The sequence below is a fragment of the Lagenorhynchus albirostris genome, chromosome 1 (assembly GCF_949774975.1).
Source record: "Lagenorhynchus albirostris chromosome 1, mLagAlb1.1, whole genome shotgun sequence".
NCBI lineage: Eukaryota > Metazoa > Chordata > Mammalia > Artiodactyla > Delphinidae > Lagenorhynchus > Lagenorhynchus albirostris.
The window spans coordinates 131,776,472-131,792,150 of record NC_083095.1 but is presented as its reverse complement, the minus strand read 5'-3'; the positions used below and the strand labels follow the sequence as shown (position 1 = coordinate 131,792,150).

Here is a 15,679-nt window from a genome sequence, read left to right as displayed (position 1 = left end):
GGTCCTTTATTCACAGAACTGTTTGTATTTTTGTTGTTGTTGTTGTTCATCTTTTAAATCAGATAGTTGCTATTTGGTGTCTGATGTCTCGAGTTGTGATGTGTCAGCCTCCACAAGCCAGGCAACGCTGAGGAACTGCCAGCATCTAGTTATTGAGGACTCCTGGGGGGGCGGGCAGCCAGCCTTCCCCTTCAGGAAGCAGCTCTCTTGCCACATTCCCTTTCAGCCTGCTCTCACCACGAAGGTCCTTTCCAACCCTGTGATTCTGGGATTTGCCAACATTTTGGTGAACTGGACTATGTTGTTCTTTCCCTCACCTGGGAATAGAAGAGGTCAGACCTCCAAGGCAATTGGTTCATCTTTGAAAACATTGGATCATTTCACTCTTGTTTACACTGAATTGAAAGCTGTCTTTGCAAAGCTGCACCCAGATTTCTGTGGTGGCCCTGGCACTCAGCAGTCCTGTAGACTTCCAGAGCAAAAAGGAACAGGAGGCCGTTCAAGCCATCTGTCCTAGAACGAGACATCTGGTCTCAGGTCTGTGCCTCTCGTCAGGGCTCTTTGGGAGCCATGTGGCCCCCCATCCGACAGAGCTGTTATAAACCAGACACCATCAAGTGCTGGTGAGACTAAGAGGAGAGGGTGCCCAAGCTGAAGTTGGCCGGCCAGTGAGGCTGGTTGGCTGGGAGAATTGTGGGTCCAACTGGTTCCTGTAAATGTGTCCACAGACACCTACACATGCCCGGGGGCTTTAATCCATCAAAAATCTTTACTCCCAAGCACCTGCACTGAAGGTTGAGTTCTCAAGAATAGTAATATACATTTTTCTATTGTCAAGGTTGGCCAGGACTCTTGTCCTTTCCATGTTAAAAGAAAAAAAATCAAGACAAGTGTACAGATGTTATGGAGGAGACTAGGCAAGGATCTTGGAAACATGAGCTCAGAAGATGCAAGGTATACTGAAGAAACTTCAGTGGAAAAGAAATTTCCCAAATATAGGGAGGGGAGCACTTCCTTTTGTGATGTTTGGGCACCGGGTTCATCATGTATTGCTCCCACACAGCACGTGCACCACAGCTGTGTTTCTGTTGCAAGCTTAATGCTAGTTAATCCTGAATCTGAGCTAAAGGAAACCAAGTATAGTTTAATGGGAGTTCCTGACATTTTATTAAGGTGAAATATATTCAGTGCCAGAGAAGTTGAAAAGGTTGTCTGTTCTCCATGCCTTCATTTGCTACTTTATGGCAAGAGCACATGTTGAAGGCTTTGATGGATTCAAACCAATCTTAACACAGGTTAACTCTGCTGCAATTTCAGGGAATAGGAGATAACCCCATTTGGGAATCTGTTTCAGAAACTTCGTCTTAAAGAACTGAGCTCGGTTTTCAGTCTCTCCACTTAAAGTGAAAGTTTGATTTTATAATGCTTATAACTGCACTGAGATTAGGTTGGAAGAGAATAGAGTGGTTATAAAATTGTTAGTTTTACTAAAACTGATTTACTAATAATGTCCTCCTGACCAATTCCCTTTCATGCCTCCTCCTACCCTCACAATAAATAGGGCAAAATACTTAGCTTAACACTGTGGTCATCAAGCAACCAGTCATTTCCTAATATGGACAGTCGAACCCTCCAGTTTCACTTCTGGAATTCAAGTGCTAGGAGAATGGCATTTACGTTTGTGTATGTTTTCTGTAGCTACTTCCCTCTCACTCTCCAACTCAATGAAGCCTCTGTGTTGTTTGCTTTAACATTAATTATGGCATCTGCAATGACTGAATTTCCTGAACCTGCAATATAGCATCAGCCTGGACCCAATACAATCTAACCCTGACAGTTTGATACAAAATTCAAATGAATAGTCACAAGATTTGAGGGCTCTCTCCTCAATAAAAATGAATCATCCCCCACCCCCCAAATTACAGTCTTTAAAAAGAATGAAGTCAGTACATTTCTACTGACATAGGAAGTTGTCAGTTGTAGAATTTAAAAAGAGACTAGCAAGTTACAGAAAAGTATGTAAAATAAAATCATTTTGAAAAAGGAAAAATGATGTAATCTTTTAAAAAACAATTTCCCATCTTAACAATAAAGATAGTTATGATACATGTCCTAACCTTAGACTCAGGTTTAATTTTTGCTTTCTTTGGTAATTAGAAAAAAATTGTACATTAAGGAAAATTCTACAGTGCTTATTAACTGATGGTTATCATGCACTAAGCACTTCACTTACACTATCATTTAATGCTCAAAATAACCCCCATTTTACTGGTGAGAAAACTAATGCTTATAGTAGTTAAGCAACTTGCCCAAGGTTAAGTTACATGTTACACGTAGCAGAGCTGGGATTTGAATCCAGGGCTGTCTGACTGTAATTCGTGCTACTAACCACCATGCCATATTCCTCCCATCAATGTAAGTAGTTGAATTTGTAACCATTTGAATTTTACAATAGTAGGCCACAGAGAATCAATATGGTCAAATATTAGCTTTGTAATTTGTCTAAAAGAAACTAAGTAAAGTCCTAATTCAGAGAGTAAAACCAGACACTGCTGGACCTGAAGCTGAACTGTGCCTTGCATTTGCAGAGTACCAGCTGAAAGAACTGCAACATAGAACACTACCTATAGATTAGAAAAAGCCTAGATGTCCATCAGTAGGGAACTGGTTAGGTAACATTGTACTTAAGCTGTCAAAAAGCAAAAAGGAAAGAATATAAAAATGAAGTTTTTAATGTACTAATATGGAACACTTTCCAAGACATTAAATGAAAAAAGCAAGGCTCGTTACAGGATGTTTAGTTTGATACTATTAATAATTATGTTTAAAGAGGATGCATATATATAATCATTATGTTGAACAAGCATGACTCATGGGGTGTATATCAGTTAATGCAGGCTAAACTACTGCAACAAATAGATCCAAAACACGACTCAGCAAAATAGTTTATTTCTTGCTCACCTAATAGTCCTGGACAGTTATTCAGGTCAGGGAGGAAGCTTTCCTACATTGCCGTCATTCAGGGTCCTTGGATCTGTTCATCTTGTGGTCTACCATCCCCAGAAAGTGGTAGATATTGCTTCCACTCACATTACATTGGAGAAAATTTGGTCATATGGCTACACCCAAATTGAATGGGAATATGGGAAGCTACTCTAGTAGTCCCAGAGACTAATAGCTTTCGGTAGACAGACAAGATCTCTGTTACAGTCAGCCTCTCTGGTCACCAAATATATTCACCCTTCCCCCAAGGGAGAAGACAAAAGTCCCATTCAATTATTGAATTTCATATCAATATCTGGATCACAGTCTTTTCTAATTAGCCTGGATGAAACACATGAAAAGATGCTCAATCATTAAGGAAATGCAAATCAAAACCACAATGAGTTTAATAGTTAAAAAAAAAAACTCACACTGAGGTATCACCTCATACCTGTCAGAATAGGTATTATCAAAAGACAACTAACACAACATTGTAAATCAACCATATCTGTTCAGGACTATTAGGTGAACGAGAAATAAACTATTTTGCTGAGTCGTGTTTTGGATCTATTTGTCTATGTCTCTCTATCTATCTATATATCTATCTCTATATATATATCTCCTCCCACATACACACACACAATGTAATGTTAGTCGGCCTAAAAAATAATGAAATCTTGCCATTTGTAACAGCATGAATGGACTTAGAGGGTATAGTGCTAAGTGAAATAAGTCAGAGAAAGACAAATACTGTATGATCTCACTTATATATGGCATCTAAAAAAAACACAGCAAATGAACAAACAACAAAATGGAAACAGACTCATAGATACTGAGAGCAAACAGGTGGTTGCCGGGGGGTGGGGGGGGAATAAATGAAATGGGTGGTGAGATTAAGAGGTACAATCTTTCAGTTACAAAATAAATGAGTCACAGAGATAAAATGAACAGCATGGAGAGTATAGTCAATAATTATGTAATATCTTTGCATGGTGACAGATAGTAACTAGACTTATAGTGGTGATCATCTCATAATGCATAGAAATATCAAATCACCATGTTGTGCACCTGGAACTAACACAGTGTTGTAGGTCAATTATACTTCAATGAAAACAAAAAGTTAAATGGGGGCGGGTAAAAAAAGACACCCTTTCTGGGCAGTGAAGGAAGTTCTCATATTAGACCCAATTTTGCTCTCGAAGAAGAATTCTCTTGTCATTGTTCTCCTTCTACCCTGGTTCTGCCCTCTGGCAAGTTCTCCCTCAGCCATTTTTCTCCCTGGCTGTACGTGAAGTGGGAGCATGCCTTCCTTGGGGACTATACAGCTTTGACAGCCTGCTTCCTGATGGTGCAGGGTTGGAGACCCAAGTGTTGTTTTATGGCTTTACTTATTTATTCAGGCCAGGCTTGTGGGGTTTTTTGGCAATACAGTTCCCTCAGAAACTTCAGCTCTATTTGCTTTGAAGCAGCTTATATTCCCAAAGTTCTCTCAGACAGGTTTTAACATTATCAAAAAAGTGAGAGAAACTTCAAAAAATTTCAGAAGGTAACAACCTGGTCTATACTCCTTGTCTTATTACCATAACTTAGGTCAAGAAGAGGATCTTGGGACTTCTCTGGTGGTCCAGTGAGTAAGACTCTGCGCTCCCAATGCAGGGGGCCTGGGTTCTATCCTGGTTGGGGAACTAGATCCTGCATGCATGCTGCAACTAAGAAGCCTGCATGCCGCAACTAAAAAAAAAAAAAAAAGAAAGATCCCACATGCTAAAACTAAAGATCCCGCATGCCTCAGCAAAGATCCCGAGTGCCACAACTAAGACCCGGCGCAACCAAAATAAAAATAAATAAATAAATAAATAAATAAATAAATATTTTTTAAAAAAAGAAGAAGAAGATCTTATCTGGCGGTTTAATCTGTGGAAATGTGAATTATGACTTTGGTGAACTTTCCAGTCCCTCCTTATTCTACTAGTTGTATATTTATGTTGCAGTCATATTCTACGTAGTTGATGTTGGAATTAAACTCTACTATGTGGTGGCTGCCTCATCAGATAGTGCAACAGATGATCCTGAATCAAAAACAAAATGAAATCATGATGATCACTACAACCACCATTTCACCCAGCAGGGAAAACCAAAACCATATCTAACTAGATAGATTAGATCTAGAATTCTAGACTAGGGGTCAGCAAACTATGGCCTGTGGATCAAATCTGGCCAACCACCTGTTTTTGTAAATAAAGTTTTATTTGAACATGACCACACTTATTTGTTTACATATTGTCCATGATGCTTCTGTGCTATAACAGCAGAGCTGAGTACCTGCAACAGAGACCGGATGGCTTGCAAAGCCTAAAATATTTACCTTCTGGTCCTTTGCAGGAAAAATAATTGCCCATTCTGTTTTTCTGATTTTTAATAAAATGTGTCCTATCATATCTGTGCACATATTATTTTAACATTCTTTTTTTAATATCTTTTTTAAAATTGAAGTATAGTTGATTTACAATGTGTTAGTTTCAGGTGTACAGCACAGTGATTCAGTTATACATATATATATGTATATTCTTTTTCAGATTCTTTTCTCTTATCAGTTTTACAAAATATTGAGTATAGTTCCCTGTGCTACACAGTAAGTCATTGTTGGTTATCTATTTTATATATAGTAGTGTGTGTATGTTAATCCCAACCTCTTAATATATCACTCCCCACTTGGGTAAGCATACTTTTGTTTTCCATGTCTGTGAGTCTCTTTCTGTTTTGTAAATAAGTTCATTTGTACCTTTTTAAAAAATTACCCATTCTTGTTCTACACAATATTTAATAGCCTCTTCCATGATCTGTCAATGAGGACCAAAAGGGAGCTGAGACTGGAAAATTCCACTCTTTACATTACAAAGCTACAGTAATCAAAACAGTATGGGGCTTCCCTGGTTGCTCAGTGGTTAAGAATACGCCTGCCAATACAGGGGATATGGGTTCGAGCCCTGGTGCGGGAAGATCCCACATGCCGCGGAGCAACTAAGCCCGTGCGCCACAACTACTGAGCCTGCACTCTACAGCCCATGAGCCACAACTACTGAGTCCACGTGCCACAACTACTGAAACCCGTGTGCCTAGTGCCTGTGCTCCACAACAAAAGCCACCTCAATGAGAAACCTGTGCACCACAATGAAGAGTAGCCCCTGCTCGCCACAACTAGAGAAAGCTCGCACAGCAACGAAGACCCAACGCAGCCAAAAAAAAAAAAAAAAATGCAGTACGGTACTGGCACAAAAGCAGAAATATAGATCAATGGAACAGGATAGAAAGTCCAGAGATAAACCCACGAACCTATGGTTACCTAATCTATGACAAAGAAGGCAAGAATATACAATGGAGAAAAGACCGTCTCTTAAGCGGTGCTGGGAAAACTGGGCACCTACATGTAAACGAATGAAATTAGAACACTCCCTAACACCATACATAAAAATAAACTCAACATGGATTAAAGGCCTAAATGTAAGGCCGGATACTATTAAAGTCTTAGAGGAAAACACAGGCAGAACACTCTTTGACATAAATCATAGCAAGATCTTTTTCAACCCACCTCCTAGAGTAATGAAAATAAAACCAAAACTAAACAAGTGGGAACTAATTAAACTTAAAAGCTTTTGCACAGCAAATGAACCCATAAGCAAAACGAAAAGACAACCCTCAGAATGGGAGAAAATATTTGCAAACGAAGCAACCAGCAAGGGATTAATCTCCAAAATATATGAAGAGCTCATGCAGCTCAATATCAAAAAAAAAAAAGAAAGAAAAGAAACCCAATCAAAAAATAGGCAGAAGATCTAAATAGACATTTCTCCAAAGAAAACGTACAGATGGCTAAAAAGCACAAGAAAAGATGCTCAACATCACTAATTACTAGAGAAATGCAAATCAAAACTGCAATGAGGGGCTTCCGTGGTGGCGCAGTGGTTAAGAATCCACCTGCCAATGCAGGGGACATGGGTTCGAGCCCTGGCGCGGGAAGATCCCACATGCTGCGGAGCAAATAAGCCTGCAAGCCACAACTACTGAAGCCCGTGCGCCTAGAGCCCGTGCTCCGCAGCTAGAGAAGCCACCGCAATGAGAAGCCTGCACATCACAACAAAGAGCAGTCCCCGTGAGCCGCAACTAGAGAAAAGCCCACGCACAGCAACAAAGACCCAATGCAGCCAAAACTAAAATAAATAAATTTATTTTAAAAAAACAACTGCAAAAAAAAACCAGAAAAACAAAACAACAACCAAAAAAACCCAACTGCAATGAGGTATCACCTCACACTGGTCAGAATGGCCATCATCAGTCTACAAACAATAAATTCTGGAGTGGGTGTGGAGAATGGGGAACCCTCCTACACTTGATGGGAATGTAAATTGTACAGCACTGTGGAGAACAGTATGGAGGTTGCTTAAAAAGCTAAAAATAGAGCTACCATATGATCCAGCACTCCCACTTCTGGGCATATAACCAGAGAAAACCATAATTCAAAAAGATACATGCACCCCAATGTTCATTGCAGCAGTATTTACAATAGCCAGGATATGGAAGCAACCTAAATGTCCATCAACAGAGGAATGGATAAAGAAGATGTGGTACATATATACAATGGAATATTACTCAGCCATAAAAAAGAACGAAATAATGCCATTTACAGCAACATGCATGGACCTAGAGATTGTCACACGGAGTGAAGTAAGTCAGACAGAGAAAGACAGATATCATATGATATCACTTATATGTAGAATCTAAAAAAATGGTACAAATGAACTTACCTACAAAACAGAAATAGAGTTACATATGTAGAAAACAAACTTATGGTTAACCCAGGGTAAGGGTAGGGGGAGAGATAAATTGGGAGATTGGGATTGACATATACACACTGCTAAATATAAAATAGATAACTAACAAGGACCTACTATATAGCACAAGGGAACCCTACTCAATACTCTGTAATGGCCGATATGGGAAAAGAATCTAAAAAAGAGTGGATACATGTATATGTATAACTGAATCACTTTGCTGTACACCTGAAACTAACACAGCATTGTAAATCAACTATATTTCAAGAAAAATTAAAAAAAAAAAAAAGACTTCCAGCTTTTGGCTCAGAGGAGGCCAAGGTGCAACTTTCTTCAGTTGTCCTGAATCCGGGTTCATCCGACACCAGCTGCCACCATGTTGCCTAAGTTTGACCCCAACAAGATCAAAGTCGTGTACCTGAGGTGCACCAGTGGGGAAGTCGGTGCCACATCTGCCCTGACCCCCAAGATTGGCCCCCTGGGTCTGTCTCCAAAAAAGTTGGTGATGACATCGCCAAGGCAACTGGTGATTGGAAGGGTCTGAGGATTACTGTGAAACTGACCATTCAGAACAGACAAGCCCAGGTTGAGGATTGATCATCAAGGCCCCAAGGAACCGCCAAGAGACAGAAGGAAGCAGAAAAGCATTAAGCACAGTGGAAACATCACTTTTGATGAGATTGTCAACATTGCCTGACAGATGCGGTATCGATCTTTAGCTAGAGAACTCTCTGGAACCATTAAAGAGATCCTGGGGGCCACCCAGTCCATGGGCTGCAATGTTGATGGCCGCCACCCTCACGACATCATAGATGACATCAACAGTGGTGCAGTGGAATGCCCAACTAGTTAAGAACTGCAAAGAAAAATAAAGGGTTATTTGACAACCAAAAAAAAAGAAAATTCTACTCTTGCCTGAAGAACGTTACTCATGTCCTCAGGTATTTAAACAGGAAAAGGAAAGACCATTCAATATCAGTCTTGGGCTGAATCACCCACAGAAAACCAAACCCTGCTACAATAGGTCTGCTCTTGAAATCCACCTAATCAATGACTAACCCCACTTCATTTTGAGCCAGTCATAGCCAATCATCCATATTTAACTTAAACCCCACATTTCCCCCAAGCCCTATATAAACCCTATCTTTTACTTTGTTCACAGAGATTATCTGTCTCCTTACAGTTCTCCCTTGCCTGGAAATAAATAATTTCTTAAATAAATAATATTGTGTGTTTGTTTTTCTCTCTAGATTTGAAAGAATTGTGATTCCTTTAATACAAGCAAACCTAAAATGCAACGAATTAACAAAATAGAAGTTTAGATTCTGCTCACCTAGCAGTCTTGAACAGGTGTTCAGCTTGGTGGGGCAGCTCTCATCCTCCCTGTCATTCATGGACCAAGATTCCTTCTGTCTGTCATCTTTCATGGCTCTGTCACCACTTGCATCCATCTGGGAGGAGAGGAAAGAAAGAGTTTCATTGTGTGTGGGTATGGGGGGAGGTGTTTACTAGGCCAGTCCTGGAAGTGGCACCCATCGATTACACCTTAATCCATCTTACATCCCATTACAGAGAATTTAGTCTAGAGGTTATATCAAATTGTAAAGGACAGAATGTATATAAGTAGGGAGCTAGAGGTCTCCATTACAGGGTGTAAATCAGAAAGCACCTTAATTTTTGTCTTCCACTGGCCCTTTAGTTTATTCTCTATGGCTGGTTTTCCCTTGCCCCTTTCACCTTGGTCAAATCCATCAACTTTGCTAATTACTCTTATGTATTAAGATTCCTCCTGAAATGCTAGGCTCCCAAACAACATCAGTTAAGTAACAGAAATGCCCAGCCCCCTCTAATAGTCATCACTCTAAAACTGATTTAAGACTGAGGCTTCTTCCTGTCTCCCAGCGTGGGCCTCTAGGATGTGAGTCACCTCCTATGGAAAAGGAGTGCATGATCAGTTTCATTCTTTCTTCATTCAATGCTTCCACTTTCCTCATCTTGTTGCTACTGTCTCTAATCTTTCCAAGCTGGGTGTCTGCTAGTTCCTCTGGTGTCTTTGGATAGATTAGAAAAAGGTTCTCCCTTCTGGGTGAATGCAACCCCGTGGTGAGAGAACGGCACCTCTGTGTGAAGTAGAAAAAGGCAACTCTTCCTCCAAGTAGATACAACCCTGTGCCAGGGCATATGGTTTGGAGAGTGGAAAGCAGGTTGGATTTCAGCCCCCATTAGCACCTACAGTCAGGTGCCATTTTCAGCAAATAACTTACACAACCATGAAGCCTGTTAAGGTTGGAACATATGGAGGAAGTCACAAGGGAGACTGTAATGTTTGTACTTGACCAGTACTGTCATGAGTGGCATCTACTTTCTCTGGGGTTTGCAGAGGTTTAAGGCTTACTTTTTTTTTGCAGGTTGTATCTCTGAGTTCTTTAAAGCTCCATCATTCCATCTTTGGGGATCTCATCTCTGTACTTTCCTTTGCATAGATGAGTACATTGCTTTTGTGGTTGTTTGTTTACAATTCTTTCTTGAGACCCCAGGCATCTGGTGATACGACTGCACCTTCCTTCTGCTGAAGTCCACTCACTTCTTTTGGCAGCTTTCTTGAACAGGATCCAAGACAATGCTTCTCCAGAGCTCTTGCATGTATGCACCACATTTGGACTAGAGAAAACATGCTCCTTTGACCTATTGTTGGCAGTTCTGTTATATTCCAAACCATAGCCTCATCTCTACCCCACAGGATGCCTGAGCCAGTCCTTTACCTTTTATATATCCCAAATGTAACTCAGACATCAGCCACCATGTCTCTCAGATTGGAAGCAATATTACATATTGCTGTGTGTTCCCAGCAAAATTCCTTACATCAGTGTGAGTGAGGCAAAGGGCATACACACCTCAGGATGAGGTTGAGGATGGTGGCAATGACTCAGTACAAAGTACAACAGCTTCCTCTAAAAACCTTGAGTCTCCTATCTTTTTTTTCAGCCTCTCCAATGCCTTTTGTAAGCTGGAGGTAGGTGGTGAACTAAGAGTAAAAAACTGGTTTTCTACACTCTCCCTCTGCAAATCCTGTGTTGGTGAATTTGCATCTAACTTTGAATATGACCTTACTGTTTTGGGGTCTCAGCCAAATCTGAGACTAAGTGAGGTTCATTTAAGCATCTTATCTATACATATCTTTGGAAGTATACAGATGGAACAGAAAATATTCGTTACCTTTGGAGGGAAATTTGTTGGCACAGGGAAGCTGTGGGAGGGAGAATTTTTCACATATACTCTTTTGAACTGTTTTAATTTTAAACGATATATATATGTAGTAGCTATTTAAGAAATTAATCTTCTAAATGTATATTGAAGTACATTCCTGCAATAGAGCACTTTCCAACTCTTAAGAAGAATGAGCTAAAAATTCTGATGTAGAAATATCTCAAAGATGTTGTTAAGGAAGATACAGAACATTTCATAATGTACCTATTTACGTACAATAAAATTACACATAATTACATGTTTTTTAATACATGAGGAACATTTCCAGAGTAATTTTATTGGGATAGACTAAATTATGTTGTAGCAACATGTTAAGCTTGAAATCTCAGTTGTTTACCACAGAAAAGGCTTATATTTCTGGTGCATACACGTGTCCATTGAGAGACAGGCAACTCTTTTAGGGCAGCTGTTCTCCATGTGGTAACTCAGGGATCCAGGCTGTTTCCATCTTGTGGCTTCCTCACCTAAAGGCATGGCTTCCACAATTGCTGCAGCATGGGGAGAGAGAGCTGGAGAGTCACACATTAGCACTAAACGCTTTGGCTCAGCAGGGCACATATCACTTCTGTTTATAGTTCTTGAAGTAGAACTAGTCTCATGAGCCCTGCCTCACTACCAGGCAGGGTAGGAAATATTGTCATTCTTCATGCCCAGGAAGAAGAAAATAAAATGGGTTTCAATGTCATGTTGACATTGTCTCTGCCACAGGACACATACACAAAAAGGTAACAGGAGGAGGGAATCTGAGGATCTGAAATCAGAAGACTTACTTTTCACAGTACTATTCACTATATTCACTGTATATTAAGTATGTATGTTATTTGGATTTTTTTAACCATTGGGTCATGTATACTTTTTCAATGCAAGGAATTATTAACTTTAGCATCAAGGGATACTGAAACTAGTTTTATGAGGAATAAGGTATAGTATAAAAATATCTCCCCACATGATACTTATTAATTACAAATGGACAAAGAATAAGTTTACAATGGAAAACCCGACAGACACCACCTTAACTTAGGGATCAAAGTTAAAAAACATCACCAGTAATGGGACAAATAGATACCTTGTGCCTCCTGATTTAATGAACTGAGAAAAACACAGCATCATTTTTGTGATATTCCTGCCAAAAATGGATAGCCTGAACTTAATCATGAGGAAAAAACAGATAAACCTAAATTGAAGGACTTTATACAAAATATCTTGCCTGTATTCTTCAAGTGACAAGGTAATGAAAGGCAAAGAAAGACTGAGGAATGAATCTAGACTGAAGGAACTAAAGAGACTAGTCAACTAAATGCAATATGTAACCCTGGATTGGATTCTGAACCAGAAAAATACTATTTTCTTCGTTGCTACAAAGGACAATATTGAGACAATTAATGATATCTGAATAAAATCCGTGGGTTAGATGGTATTATTGTAACAATGATATTTTTATGATTTTATAATTGTGCTATTGTTATATAAGAGAATGTCCTTGTTTTAGGAAATATACACTCAAGTGTTTAGGGGTGAAAGGGCATCATATCTGCAATTTACTCCCAAATGGTCAAATGGTTCAGGAAGTAGTTATATATTATATATATATATATATATACTTATATACACATAAACATACATACATATATATGTGAGAGAGAGAGAGAAAGAAAGAACAATAAAGCAAATGTGGTAAAATGTTAACATTCTGAGAATCTGAATAAAAGGTATATGGGAGGTCTTTGTACTTTTCATACATCCATTCTGTAAGTCTGAAATACTTTAAAAATAAAAAGTTTGTAAAAGTGACCAGTAACTAACTACACTTATTAAGTTTGTGACTTCTAAATATAATGCTGATCATCAAATTTTATTTGTAATAGAATAAAGGTGCAGAGTAATTATTTCAAAATTATATCTCACAGACTTATGGTGAGGGTCAAATGTTGTAATATGTATAAATACAGTCTGTTGTCATTATTGCATTGTTTATGTGTGAATACATTATTTTCATTATTATTATTATTTTCATTTTGGCTGAAGTGGGTGATTCCTACTGGAGAGTAACAGAGGTTGAGGTTGAAAGAGTGACACGAGAAAAAGACAAAATCTTTTAATTTTGAAAAAGATACTGATGAGACTTCCCTGGCGGTCCAGTGATTAGGACTCCGAGCTTCCACTGCAGGGGACCTGGGTTCAATCCCTGGTCGGGGAACTAGGGTCCCACAAGCCACACGGCACAGCCAAAATAGATACAAATAAATAAATACATAAAATTAAATTAAAAAAAAAGAAAAAGATACAGAATGCCAGGCAAAGGGGCTTGGATTTTGCCTTGTAAAAGTCACTTTTGGGATACTGAAAAGTCGTTGCTTACCAAAATGGGATGGGGGAAGCTGAATTCTTAGCAGTGCTGGTAGTCTCCTTAGGGATCAGCTGATGAATGGTCCAACCTCCTCATTTTAGTTAAGCCGGTGGGTTATGCAGATGAGGCATCTAGACTAGAGTCTTGAAGATGAAGCTATGAAGATTCAAAGATTGAGAGGGCAAATAAAGAAAAACAAAGAGACGAGAAATGTCACATTGCCAGGACCAGCTACATAATTTGGGGGGCCCATTGTGAAAAAAAAATTCAGGGCCCCTTGTTCATAAGTTATTAAGAATTTCAAAACAGTAACAGCAGAACATTATACCAAGCAGGGGATCCTACTGAGCATGGGGCTTCATGTGATCCATGAAGCTGGCCCTGCACATGCAATCCACCAAGGACGTCCACATTCCGTCATTCACCCAAGGTCACTAGGTACTTTCAGTTGAAAGGGACTGGAACCCTGATTCAAAACGGCTTCAGTCATAAGGAACTGTAGATGGCAGAAGGTTGTTCTTCAGGCATAGTATGAGCAATGGCACTTGAAATCATCAAAGGCCCGGGTTCTTTGAGGCAAATCTCTATGCTCAGTGTATGGGATTTGCCCGCAGGCTCCATAACAGCCAATGTATGAAACGGGCCAACTTCTCCTGTTCTCTCTGAAGGGAGCAAAAATTACTTTCCCAGGAGCCCCTCACATTTCCTTAGCCAGTATTGGGTCCCATGTCCATGGCAGGAGGTATGTGGAGCCATGATTTGATTAAGCAATCATGATGCCCCTCCTGGAGCTCGGAGTGGGGCCATCTTCCCTTGAAGCACAGGGCTACATGGAGGGAGGCGGCACCTGAACAAAATCAGGGCTCTGGTGGGAAAGAGGAGAAGGAGTTTTTGCATTGGTCCCTGACACGCTGCTGATTCCAGAACTGCTGGTACAAAGGCAGGGTGGTGGGTTAGCAACGTCATGCTGTGTGAGAAGGAATGATGTTACACAATTTAACCTTAGGTGGGTCACAAAAGTACATTTTTATTTCAGTAAAGACATGTTTATTCTTATGTATATATTTAAAAAATAAATTATAAGAGGAACACAGAGACCACTAAGCATAAAGAAAAAACTGATAATTCAAACTTATTAAAATGAAGAATTATTGTTCATCAAAGACTCCATTAAGTGAGCACAAAGGCAAGCCATATATTGCATATATGTACATGCAATACATATATCTGACAACAGACACCAAGAGCACGTGCATACATATACACACACACACACACACACACACACACACATCAATACGTATACGTGCATGGGGTGGGGGTGGGGGGAAGATGGGAGAAGATGCTGTAATTGTGTAATTTGTGGCAAGCCAAGAAGGGTCCTTGGGGTTCTAGAGCAAACCCATGCCATCTGCAGTGGAGAATTAAACACCTTTGAAAAATGTACACACATGCTACAATACAAAAAATCAATAAGAAAAAAACTAGAGAACTCGATTAAGAAAAGGGAAAAGTACATGAATACTTCACAAATGAGGATATGCAATTGACTGACAAACATGAAAAGTTTTCAGCCTCATTAGTCATCAGGGAAATGCAAATTAAAACCACAATGAGATACCACTTTATGCCAATGAGAATGGCTAAAATTAAAATGACTGATGATATCAAGTGCTGCTGAGGATGTGAAACAAGTGGAACACTCATTCAGTGCTTCTAAAAGAGTAAACTGGTACAGCCACTTGGAAAACTATTTGGCAGTACCTAGTAAAACTAAATATGTCTATGACTCGGCAATTTAACTCTTAGGTATGTGTCCTCAGACAGGCATACATGTGTACAGTAGAAGACACGAATAAGAACGTGAATAGCAGTGCTTTTCATAATAGCTAAGACCTGGAAACAACCTAAGTGTCCATCAATGGTAGAATGGATAAGAAAATTGAGTTGTGATCACACAACAAAATACTATATATCAATGAGAGAGAAGAAATTATTACTATACAAAACAAAATAGATGAACTTCACAAACATAATGTCAAGAGAAAGAAACCAGCCACAAAAGAATACACATGCTGTAACTCATTCCATTTATATAAAGCTCAAACACAGGTAAATGAGTACACTCATACTCATAGCAGTGTTATTCACAATAGCCAAAAGGTGGAAGCAACCCAAGGGTCTAGCAACAGAGAAATGGATAAACAAAATGTGGTGTACACATACAATGAAATCACTCAGGCTTAAAAAGGAA

The 15,679-nt window shown here is 39.4% G+C and overlaps 1 pseudogene; it reads left to right on the top strand.

Moving 5' to 3' along the window:
• Window positions 1–8,165: 8,165 nt before the first annotated feature.
• LOC132531962 (large ribosomal subunit protein uL11-like) lies at window positions 8,166–8,677 on the top strand (annotated as a pseudogene).
• The last annotated feature ends 7,002 nt before the right edge of the window (window positions 8,678–15,679 follow it).